This window comes from Parasteatoda tepidariorum, chromosome 12 (genome assembly GCF_982258835.1).
Source record: "Parasteatoda tepidariorum strain Cologne lab strain chromosome 12, Ptep-v5.0, whole genome shotgun sequence".
Lineage (NCBI taxonomy): Eukaryota > Metazoa > Arthropoda > Arachnida > Araneae > Theridiidae > Parasteatoda > Parasteatoda tepidariorum.
In genome coordinates, this window is record NC_141766.1 from 24687303 (window position 1) to 24700035 (window position 12733).

The 12733-nt window shown below is 29.9% G+C and overlaps 1 protein-coding gene across 4 annotated transcripts in view; it reads right to left on the reverse strand.

Moving 5' to 3' along the window:
* Nucleotides 1-11675, reverse strand: part of LOC107436212 (leucine-rich repeat, immunoglobulin-like domain and transmembrane domain-containing protein 2) — a 236813-nt gene extending 225138 nt beyond the window's left edge. For 2 of the 4 annotated variants that reach the window (XM_043046960.3, XM_043046959.3), the window contains exon 1: nucleotides 11373-11643. The gene's annotated coding sequence lies outside the window, so the exon portion shown is untranslated. Of the gene's footprint in view, nucleotides 1-11372 lie in introns of all 4 variants that reach the window. The other 2 variants (XM_016047845.5, XM_016047826.5) reach the window with 2 other exon arrangements.
* Between the last annotated feature and the right edge of the window lie 1058 nt (nucleotides 11676-12733).

Consider the following 12733-nt stretch of genomic DNA (forward strand, 5'->3'; position numbering starts at 1 on the left):
AGTTACAGGTCATGGCTGTCATAAATAGATTTCCCCATCTGGTCTTAAAAAGTCTCTTCCAGTTACCCTTGTTTACAATGTCAAAGTCCTCCACCGAGTCTATTGGCGGTCTTCATCGATTTAAAAACGAATTTTATTTTAATCAAAAATTTTCAAAGTGGGGGAAGTGTAGATTAAAAAAGAAATCTTCAAGTTTTTTTTTTTTTTTTAAAAAAGAAAGAAAAACTGTCGTTGAAGAATTGACGGGAAAAAAAAATTTGGTCACTATTTTCTGTTCGAAATCGAAATTTGCATGTTTTTGTTAATTGTTCCTAATTTGACTTTTTTCATCGAAGAAAATATTTCATGGATATAGAAAATATTTTTTGAGTAGTTGGTCTATATGAAAATTGATGGCTCTATATCTTTCCACGATTACTCATATTCCAGTTCAGAGATGGATTTAAGAGTCGAAATGCGTGCATTGTTTTAATTTAAATCACACTGTCAAAAAAAATTATTATTCATATCTCAAACCGTTAAACGCATTTTTCCCTTTTCCACCTACGTTGCGTCGGCGCAACACTTTCAAGAGATGTAAAAAGTACTTTGTAAAATGTGCCAAATAATAAAAACATTAAAGTGATGGAGAATTAACGTATAATTATTATTTTGCATGTTTCTTATTTCTGACAAATTCAGAATAATTATAAAATAATGTCTAATGTGTCTAACGCTTAAGCTTTAAAAATATTGCAACTGCAAAACTTCAAATCAAAATATAACTACTTATAATATATTAAGAACACAAATATATTTGATTCTCCGAAACAAATTTAAAAAATTAACAATTGAGTTAGCAGTTTTTTTCAAAAATCTACTAAAGAAAGAGTTTTGGTGGTTAATGGGCTAATGACGAAAAAAAGCAGGTTAAAAATTACATTTATAGAAATTACACTAGAACCAGTATTCTATTTTTACTTACGTTGTCTATTTTTTAAAAAAATAAAATAAATAAAATGAAACTACTAATAGACTTAAATCTGAAGAAATCTAACAAAAAAATAAGAAAGTTTCCAGAAAACTTTTGAAAATGAAACTCGTCAGGTGGAAAAAACTTGAAAAATAATAAAGCTTTTCTCTCACTTAACTACTAAAGAAACGAAGCGTGAAAACTTTTTTAAACTATTGTTTTGATCGTCACAGCTGAAAGAACAAATTCCAAGATTTCAAATAAACATGAAAATTAACCTTAAAATTCTATTATTTTATTTTATAAGAAAACGAAATTTAAAATCTGATATCAGAATTTATAAACACTCATCGATATTTGACTAAATACGAATGAGAAATATTTCTCGGACTTGAATATACAATTAAGCCAAACAAATTTATTAAAATAGAAGAAAAAAAAAACATCGGTATGAAAAGATGAACTACTTTGCTATAAAGACGAACTGTTTCAAATGAAGTAAAATATTTTTAAATTTAAGACAAACATATACATAGGGTTGAAATAATAAACAAATAAACCGACCGCATAACTTTCACTGTTAGTTTGTCTACAATCTACAAGTAATGCAAACATAAATCTTTTATTACACCATGTGACAATGTTCTGATCTATATAATACGCACTTCATTCATAATAAATAGTACCAATGAATGGTAATCAACTAACTGCGTATGTTTGCGACACGATTTTTCAATATTCTCAGCTACTTCAAACATGGCGTGTCCCGCAGTGGACTGATCGTTAAGACACGGTTCCCAGCAGATCACCGAAGTCAAGCATCACTGACTGCGGTCAGTGTGCGGGTGGGTGACCACTTGGATCAGTCTACGTAGGGACCGAGGGTGTGCGGTATTCATCTTCGTTAAACTGTGCTACCGTAAAGTGCTCGACTTCGCGCGCAGGTCGTCGGGCTACCGAAGCGGGGGTGCCATCCCCTCCGCAGAGGATCAAAATTGTGATGGCATGTCTTCGGATCATCCTCCGGGATGTTTCCCAGACCGTCGCCAATAGCCCATTGTGTAGCTCTAGTGCGACGTAAATTAACAACAACATCAAAACATGGCGTACTCCAATGTGTGTATTCCAATTACGATCAAAACATTACGTAGTTGAACATAAAGGATAGTACGTGAAAACTTGGAAGACCATACTTCCAAGTCTAATATCAGAACTCGCACTTTTTAACGTACTCTGCTAGTTCAAGAGAAAAATCTCGAAAAACTCATACAATAAACCTAGCGGCAGTGGACACCTAGACTAAGGTCCACCACTATGGATATTTTATGCCAGCATTGCGTCTGGCGCAATCCAGTAACAGAGCATTATAAATACCGCCAAAAAAATCTAATAATATTTTTAAGTGGGAATTTTTAGAAGCTTCTTTGCCAAGAAAAATAAAGACACTATTTAAGCAAAGCTATACTTTTAAATTATATGTTCTATCTTGCTGGAAAGATTTAACTGAGCTTTAGTGTGAATCGCCAATTAAAAAATCGCCAATTTGGCATGAGCATAGACAACGCAGCATTGGAATAGATTTTTAGGTATTTGTTCAGACTCACTGCGCATGCCGAACCAACTTGCGATCACGTGATATCGTTAGAAGAAGATTATATATTGAAGAGAACGGTTAAGTTTCGCGAGCGGGAATTTTCCTCCATATCTATCTTTCTTATTTCATGTTTGTGTCTGTAAATAAATAATTGAAAAGACACATGGTCTGTCATTTCTTATAATTTATGAAAATATTTTATCTTCTATATATCTGTATTTACTTATACAATATTAAAAGATTACATCAGAAGCTCTATTTATTTTCACAAAACAGTGGCTTTTCCTTATATTGATATTTGGCGCTATTTTCATTTTAAGCACAGTGTGAAAGATAGGCAAATTTTAAGTCATGAAAAGTTGTAGACAACTAATTTATGAAGAAAAAAAAATTTCTTCTCCAAAGCATTTTTTATGTACCTAAAGACCTTTCGAGAAACTCCAATTATTCTACAACTGATGAAACATTTTAAATCAGTGAAGAAAAATTCCACGAAAATATCTTGATTTTTACAGACTAAATAGTGCTATTGTTGTTGTTCATTTACTTCGCATTAAAGCTGCACAATGGGCTATTGGCGACGGTCTGGGAAACACCCCTGAGGATGATCCGAAGACATGATCACAATTTTGATCCTCTGCGGAGAGGATGGCACCCCCGCATCGGTAGCCTGACGACCTGCACGCGAAGTCGAGCACTTCACGGTAGCACAGTTTAACGAGGACCAATACCGCACACATTCGGTCCCTACGCAGACTGATCCAAGTGGTCACCCACCCGCACACTGACCGCAGCCAGTGATGCTTGATGCTTGATTCTTGATGCTTGGAACCGTGTCTTAACGATCAGTCCACTGCGGGACGTTTAAATAGAGCATTTTTTTTTTTTTTAATTTTTCGGAGTAAATGCGCACAATGAATATTTTTTACTATAAATTAAAATATTGAAATTTTTTTTAAATATAAATTTAAGATTAAAAAATTGAAAAATTTCTTGTTTAAGCTCCCTTTCTTCGTTTTCTATCACGTGTATTAAAATAATTTTTCTTTCAGTGCAATAACTCACAAAATTTCCAATTTGAATACTAAATTCTCATAATTTAAATGAATTAAACAGAGTCTGATATCACAGTTTAGTAAAATATTCGTCTTTCTAATCTTCGTTATAGCAATGAAACGCAAAGTATAAAGTAATAGGAATAAACGAACGATAGTAAAGGTACCGTAAAAAAACTTAGCATTAAAAGTAGAAAAAAAAAGCAATAAAAAAACGGTTCGCCATTAACCTAAATAATTCAAGATATTCACAGTTTTCTTAGATTAATATTATTTGTTTTTCCTAATTAAAGCAATTATATTATTTAATATAATGAGGAGCTTAAAAGATTTTTTTCTGCTTTTTTTATTTCTTCTGAACATTTATTTTTTGATGTTTTTTGTAAGCTTAGGGCAACTTTTTTTTTAATGTTTACAATTATCTTTACAGCTTTATTTTTTGTAAATCTAAAGCATGCTAGCCCATTTATAGTTAAACCATTCTGATATAATTATTATAAACTTCAATAAAATATTTTATCAGAGTTATATGAAAACATTTAGAAACTAAATCTAGCATTAAAAATTTCATTTATTCGTATGCAAGCATATGGCCTAATTAGAGGAGTATTTGCACCACTATTTTAATTCCTGAACAAGCGGAATTAAAATAGTGGTGCAAATTTGGAAGCGTGTATAAAAATGCTTAGTTTTCCACAATAAGCTATAGTAGTGTTTCTTTTTTCTTTTTTTTATTTCTTAAAAAAGGGGAAAAAACTTTTCCAAAATAACCGAATTTCGCAAAAATACTAGAAATTTGCGGGCCTGCACAGATAAATAATTCAAAAATAAACAAAAAACTGCAGCCTAATTTATTTCTAGTCATTTCTCACAATTGATCTAATTTTTGTACCACGGCGTAAAAACGCGTTGTTAATCTTAAACATTTCCTAAGGCATAATAAAAACAAAGCATTTGAAAACTACATACCACGAAGTAAAACTCATTTAAATTATTTATAGATAGATTTTCTGAAAATAAACAAAATAATCTATCCTAATTTACTGTTATTTAGCATCTTATTTAATATAATGAGAACCTTCCACGAATAATGTAATATTTGCTGCTCACTGCACAAAATAAAAATCACTTATCTAATTCAAATAATGAAGTGTTCGGAATCTACAGATCTAGAATTAAAAATTTACCTTAATTCACATATAAATACTTGGAAACTGAATATTTTAAAGAGGTATTTATTACAATCCCTCAAGCAAATTTAGTATTCACCATACATTTCTTAAAACTCCTTTCTATTTGAAAGATTAAAAACATTTGGATACAACAGAGCTTATTTTAAAAAATAACTAAGCCACATATAAATAGTCAGAAAACAAACAAAATAATCTATCCTAATACGACGTTATTGTTCACAACTATTTCAATGTTTTTATTGAGTGTATAATAGCACAATAATTGTTAACTGTTCAAAAACAATACTCCGGATGCATTTAATATCTCCAAAAGCATGTTTAAAATAGTTTCAATCACCATGTCAGGGATAATGCTTGCTTAATCGTCAACTTTATGGCAGCAGTTTAACGGGAAATAAATGCTAGAACCTCTACCAGGAAAGGGTAAGAAAATAAATTAGGCAACACAATCATCAAAAGTGATGTACCATAATATGCTAAATGGACCCACCTATCTGAGCTCACGCCCTGTCAGTCTTTTGTGTGTAACCGTTTTATTTACCTAATGTTATTGTCCATACTTCCTTCCTTTTTGATGCCTTGTTACAGGTTCTGGGGGAGACGCCGCCTTTGAACAAATTTCAATTGCTCAACTGCCACTTAAGCTTTTCCAGGGATTAACATTCTTTGGATTCTGATTGTAGACTTCCCCAGAAATGAAGGACTTGTTGGAATGGTGATTTTTATCTCCATATTAAAAGGTAATTCTCAACAATAGAGGTAGGGATAACGTTCTTACAAGGGCATAGGCAAAATAGCGTTGCCTAAGGTTATTAAAGAATTCACCCCTCTAAAAAAGAAAAAGAAAAAAAAAGCTAGCTCTGGAGGGCGTGTGCCGCAAGTGGCAATAAAAATTCACTCAAGGTTCCTAACCTGAAACTTTTTTTCTTCTCTTTTTTTTTTTAACAAAGCCTTCTCCGACATGGTCGTGGAAAATTTCTCACCAAAGAAAAAAATTGGCAATATATCTTTCGTTAAGTTTTTTTTATGATCAAAGCTCCACGAAAATTAAAATCTTGTATAATGATTACGTTTGGCTTTATCTATCCGCAACGAAAAATCCACAATCGAGCGAATTTGTTTGCTTTATTTTTAAAGCATATAATTGAAGATTTTGACTTCGAATGTAAATTTAATCAAGTTTATGCACTAGGATAAAGCTAAGAATTTTTTTAATTTTATATTGATCGTTGAATGTTTTGATCAATAACGTAGGAAAGTTCTAGGCATACAATATATATATATATATATTATTCTGCATTAAATAACAGTTTTAAAACTAGCATCTACAAAAAAATATGAGATTTGAAAATGATGTTTCAGATTTTTAAGCAATAAATATTGATAATACTTAGAATTAAAATTTTTAAGCTCTATTTTATTATTTATTCAAACATTATTAATACTTTTAAATCACTGATGATAAATTAAACGCTGATGCTTCATTTTCTAATAACAATACGTTCGATATAGTCTGAATCCTAGGTTCAAAAAGTGGGCGTTAGGGGGAGTTCTAGGGGGCTTCTAGGGGGAGTTGTGTCAATAGGATGTGTAAGAACTAACAGAAGAAACTTCTTTATCGAATATATAAAAATTAATTCATTTTGTATCGAACATATTCTAATAGAAAGCTAGATAAATTACATATTATCAAAGAAGTTAATTCAGTAAATTATTGCAAAAAGATAAATTTTATAGTGAATTATAATATTAACAAATAAATAATAATTATTAGCCAATTTTAAAGGGAAAATTGCACTTTGCTTTCTGTTCTACTAAAAAAAATTTATACAAGGTAATTTAAGATTTTTCTTTTTAGATTTTTAAAATTTAAACTATTCTTTTCGAAGTTTTAGCAAATTATTTCAATTTTATTTCTTTAAATTCATCACGTGCATAATGTTGCAGTTGTTGTGTATGTAATTTTTCGACAAATTCGGACTTCTGGTCGCAATCTGGGAAATATGGTTCCAATCGTTTGGTCAGGAGAGCGCTACAAAGTTTGGACCCCTTAACGTTAATTTTACACTTTTTGCGTATTTCGCTATATCTCGTGAGCTTTTTAAGCGAATTGAGAAAAAAAATTTACACTCAATTATAAAATTAGTTTACTCTTAGATAATTATATGTAAACAATAACTAAGTAAATATTTATTATTTTTCATTACATTTTCTATTATATTTTTTATTATATTATTTAGAAATGGCCGAAAACATTTTGCAACATTTTAAAGAATGTAATTTTACATGGCAAAATACAAAATTGAAGAGAAATCGATCGAGTAGTTCGTGAGAAATTGAATTCAAAAAAAGTCAGATGCTTAAAATTTGATTTCTAAGGAACTATTTGACCAATTTTGCTCAAATTTGGTGTTTTGCCATGTAGTATTGCATCCTTTAAAATGATGCAAAAATTGAGCATCTCACAATTCAAATTTTTTTTAACCATTCTTAAATAAAATAATAAATTATAAATAATTACTAAAAGTTTTTAGCATGAATTATCTTTGGATAAACGAATTTTTAAAAATTTTGTGTAAACATTTTCAAATTCACTTAAAAAGTTCTTGAGATATAACGAAATACGCTAAACGAAAAATTAACATAAAAGAGTCCAAACTTTGGAGCATTCTTCTGACCAAACTATTGGGACCATATTTCTCAGATTGCGACTACGCCCTATATTTTGGGGACCAAAAATCCTAATCCGTCAAAAAAATTGTATATTTATTCAGAGAAAGTACGTTTTTGTATCCGATTTCATAACTTAAGATATATGTTTTATTATTTAATTATCATATTTGAGGTCAGCCCCTTGAACCATTAAGATTGAGTCCTAGAACGAGAAAATCCGATCATTAGATCAAAAGTTATTCAGAGCGGTCTGTTTTAATTTGCGCTCCGAACATTTTTTTTACGGAGAATAGCTTTTTTAATCGACTAATACTTATTAAAAGCTATAATTAATCCTAACAATTGTTATTAACTATAATGATATAGTTATTGTACGTATTATTGTACTATTTGCGCAATAAAAAACTCATTTCATCTTTTGTAGAATTTTTGGCACATTACATTTGGAAACATTCAAAGATGCATTTTGATTTTTTAACGTAAGAATTGAACGTGATGACATATAAAACCAGAAATTGCCTTCAGCATACTAAACATTGTACATAAAGCAATAACTTATTTTTCTCCTATGACATAGTAATGCAAGAAAATTCTATTTGACATTCTGAACAGACATGATATACAATGATGCAGCATTATGGATCGATTTTTTCGGTTTCTCCTATTACTAACTTTCTGATACATTCCTTCGTTGAAGACGATTTTTTCCTACTAGATTGATGGAACTAACGATAGCAAATAGCAATCATTGCGTTGAAGAATGACCAGCACATTATGACAGCAGTACTGGATATATATTAACAAATTTTGGACAACTAAGGTATCAGAAATTTGTACATACTCCCTGCATCAGAACTAAAGTTTGAATCATTCTAACTGAAAATAATTGAGTTCTACCTTTAAAAAAATAATGTTTAAGCAATGGCGATGCCAAAGCAAAGGAATGGGAACCTGAAAATTTGAATTTTTCCGTTACAAAAATAGTATTATTTTATTGAAAAATAAAGAGTGTACATTTAACCCCTTGGGGACGGGTGATTCAGAAAAGCATTCGTACAAAATCAGAATCAAGTTGTAATTAAATAAAAAACGGTAACTTAAACGTAGTCATTGCTAATTTGACAGACTTACTTTGCTTTTACTTTAATTATTGTTAGTTTAATCATATATATAATCAATGTTAATTCGAAGCATAATTTAATTGCTTTATTTTGAACAAAGTAATGGTGAATTAAATAAATCAAACAATTATAACTCCGCCCACAAATAAACTGCTAAAGAAATACTTTGATTACCAGTTTTATCTTTTTACCCTGATTGATACGGTTTTATGCTGGCACGTATTTGTGACAGTCGGTTCGAAAGGGCTAAGCACAGATTATGATGACAAATCGCAAGAAAACTTCGGCTGTTTGTCGGAAAAAAGACGCTACCGCTACAGAATGTACAATTTACAGGTATTTTCAAAATCCCAGTCAAAATAATTTAGAGTTTTTATAATTAAAAAGAAAAACTAGCTTGTTATATATTCGAACTAAAAAAAAGAAATCCCGTGCAAATGAAATATCAAAAATAAGTCCCCTTCGCACTTTGAAAATCATTTCAAATACGATAATAAAAATTCATTAAGAAAAATAAACTATTCTTGTTTTGGAGTACATTAACCTTCTACTAAATTACCTAATTACTACCATTGCCTAATTAGGGTAAAATTAGAAGCAACGTACATTAAATATTTTTAATAGTTCTATACGAGGAGGTGGCTCAGGGAGTAGAGCCTTTGCTTTTGAATGAAGTGAACAGAGTTCGAATCCCAACAATGGCTGGTTGATACGAACTCCGCACTCTGATCGCACCGACCACACTGCTGACGTAAAAAATCCTCAGTAGTAGACGGATCATGGGTTAGAAGTCCCAGCCGCTGAAAATCCCACGGGAAATTTCGAGGTTTTCCTCTACATGTAACGCAAATGCTGGTTAGTTCCATCAAAAAGTCCTCCGCGAAGGCAAATTTCTCCCAATAATTGATCCAAGAGTTCCCTTGTCTTCAAAATTGGATTCAAAATTACAAGACTACAGAGTTGAGCATTAGCAGTCGTAAACTCAAAAATTGGGATCGGCTGTTCAACGTTGGTTTAAATAGTTCTCTACATTTTAACATCTTTACAAATTCAAATCTTAAATATTAATGCTCTAATTTTATCGCTTCTTATCTAAACACCCGGTATGTGTAACAAATGTAGTAGTTTTCATTTAATTATTGTGAACATGACCCAACAAATTAGCATTTCGGAAGACAAACATGTAAGCTCAAAAACATGGGAGGAAAGATAACTGCGGGTCGTGGATTCCGTGTTTATCTAAACAAAATTACTTAAACACCATGAACGATTGCATTATGTATACATTAATGGGCCTGTGTCCATCAAACCTAGAAAGCAACCCTTTACTTAAGTTTTAAGATTAATAAGTAAACACAATGAATAGATGTCTAAAACTTTCTCTAGTAATTGAAATAAAAAATCAAAACATGTTTCCCATTAACCAGCTAAAAATTTTCGTTTTCCATAACAATATGAAACACTATCATCGAACATATAGAAAAGAAAGTCTAAGACGCTTGAAGAAAATACAGCGTTCATTTTCGGTATTTTAAATAAATTTTCAAACATAAATAAAACTAGATCATATAAAAAACTAATTTAGAAAAAAAACAATTTCATTTAAAAGTAATCACATTCAAAATTTTTTACGGAGTATCGAAATCCACTTTGTAATTGATATCAAAAGTCATTGTAATTAATGAAATTTTGCGACTCTGAAGTAAATTAATTGTAATTTGTAAAGGGTAAATTATTCCAAACAACACATATTCAAATTCGTTGCAATTTGTAAAGGCAAAATTATTCGAACTTACACAAGCTTTAACTAGTTGCAATTTGTATAGAAAATACAATCTATAAAGCTATACAAAATTTAAACTGCGAAAATATTAAATATAGTGTTAGAATATTTATTAAAATTACAGTTTTCAAGAAAAAAATAATTTTTCTTTCAAAATACATGTAAAATGTTATAACGTACACATTTTTTTTATATTGATGTATAATATTACTAAGTAATTTGTCTAAAAAAAATTAAATAGTAACTAATAATTAAAAATGAAGAACAAAAATAAAATTTTACTCCATGCGAGGAATTTAAAGAAAAACTATTGGAATCTACAGAAGATTAATTCAGTTGTAATTTGTAAAGAACAAACATCAGAACGCGGATGTTTTTATATTGTTATTTAAATTAACTTTCAAACAAACAAAAAATTTAATTGTAACATGCAAAGACAAAATTATTTGAACCTACAAAAATTTAAATTGCAAAGAAATCTTTATAATGTCAGAGACTCCATCTTTTAAAGGCAGTTACGATTTTTCAATGGTAGAAACTAAAGCAAAATTTTTTGAAACAATTATTTTTAAATAGAAAAAGAAAACAGAACCTAAGCATTTGCCTATTTAACCTTATCTGCTTTTAGTAGAGGGTAAAATTCTTTTAATTCCAATTTATTAAAATATAAATGCATTACCCTTGCTACCACTTAGAAAAATGTTTTCTGGAGAAGAATCTACGGAGAATCCGTAGTTGGGGTCTCTGTAATGTTACACAGACAAAATTTTAACTATGAAAGTATACATACAATTACTAACCTTAACCTTAAGAAAATAAAAATTACTAATTTTTAAAAACCATTCAAAATACATATCGAACCTAGATAATATTAAAAAATATGTACAGTGATTATATATTACAAAATTACAATAAAGGAATTCGATAAAGAAAATTGCCAACTAAAAAGAAAGAACAAGAATTTAGGAGAACAAAGTAAACAAAACAGCAATAAAACTTACATTTTGTTATGGTTAAATAACTTCCTATATTTGTTTTCAAAACTAATCCTTCGAATTACAAACACGCGAGGCTGGTCTCGCATGCCAAATAAGTTCGGAATTGTAGCAAGTCATCAAAATAAAAACATCATTCACGAAATTACTCGTCAAGTTCGCGGATTAGATGAAAGCCTGTTTTAGAAATAAGAAAGCGCACACACTAGGAGCTGTATATTCCGAACGCCAAAAATGTTTTGCCGCGGCCACCTACTCGCGTGGCCCACCCAAATCTGATGTTCTTTCCTCCAATAGCAGATCTCACACGAAGGCGAATGCAACCCTGCTGACAACACTTTTGGCGACTTTCACCTCCGCCTGGCGATAATACGTTTGGAATAACGGCAAACTGAAGGTGCGGAACGGTTTGAACCGTATCTTCAACTTCCGCAATCGACGCTGAGATCGGGATGAAAAACGCACCGGAAATGGGGTTTAATTTGAAATCTCAATTCTACTGTCACTTTACCGACACTTCATCTAAAGATGAGATCAAAATGATGGATGTGGTTATTTATAAATATATTTTCAGACGAATCTGCTGTGAATAAATTTTCTTGTAATATTTATTTTTAGCGTAATTATCCATTCGTTGAAATAAATCTTACTAATTATTTATGATCACTTATTAAAAATAAGTGATCATAAATAATTTCTTATAACATTTAATTTGATTTTGTTCTGATCTAAACAGTTTTATTTACTTAACATTTCTTATTCTCGAGATCCCGATTTAAATCAATTCTATTGTAATAAATATTTATTTACGTAATTATCTACTGTTATCTATCCTACGCGATTATCCGTAAACCTAATTAATTTTTTCAGATAACTTATTACAAGAAATAATTACGAAATATTAAAAATATTTCATTATTAAAAGAATATTAGAATAATTAAATCATTATTAGAAATATTAAATAATTATGAAATACTAAAAATAAAGAAATATTACTAATTATTTATCACCACTTATTAATAATAAGTGATCATAAGTAATTTCTTATAAAATTTTATTTGATTTTGTTCTAATCTAAACAATTTATTAACATAACATTTCTTATTCCACGAGATCCCGATTTAAATAAATTCTATTGTAATAAATATTTATTTGCGTGATTATCGCGTGTTATCCATCGTTCGCGATAGTCCATAAACTTAATTATTTCTGATCACTTATTACAATAGATAATAATTACGAGTTTTTGACTAGATTTTGTTCTAATATAAATAAGTTAAATAATATTTATTATTCAGGAAAACCTACTTTAAATATCTGTTATTAATACACGTTTTTTACATGATTATTCATAATTGAAATAAAC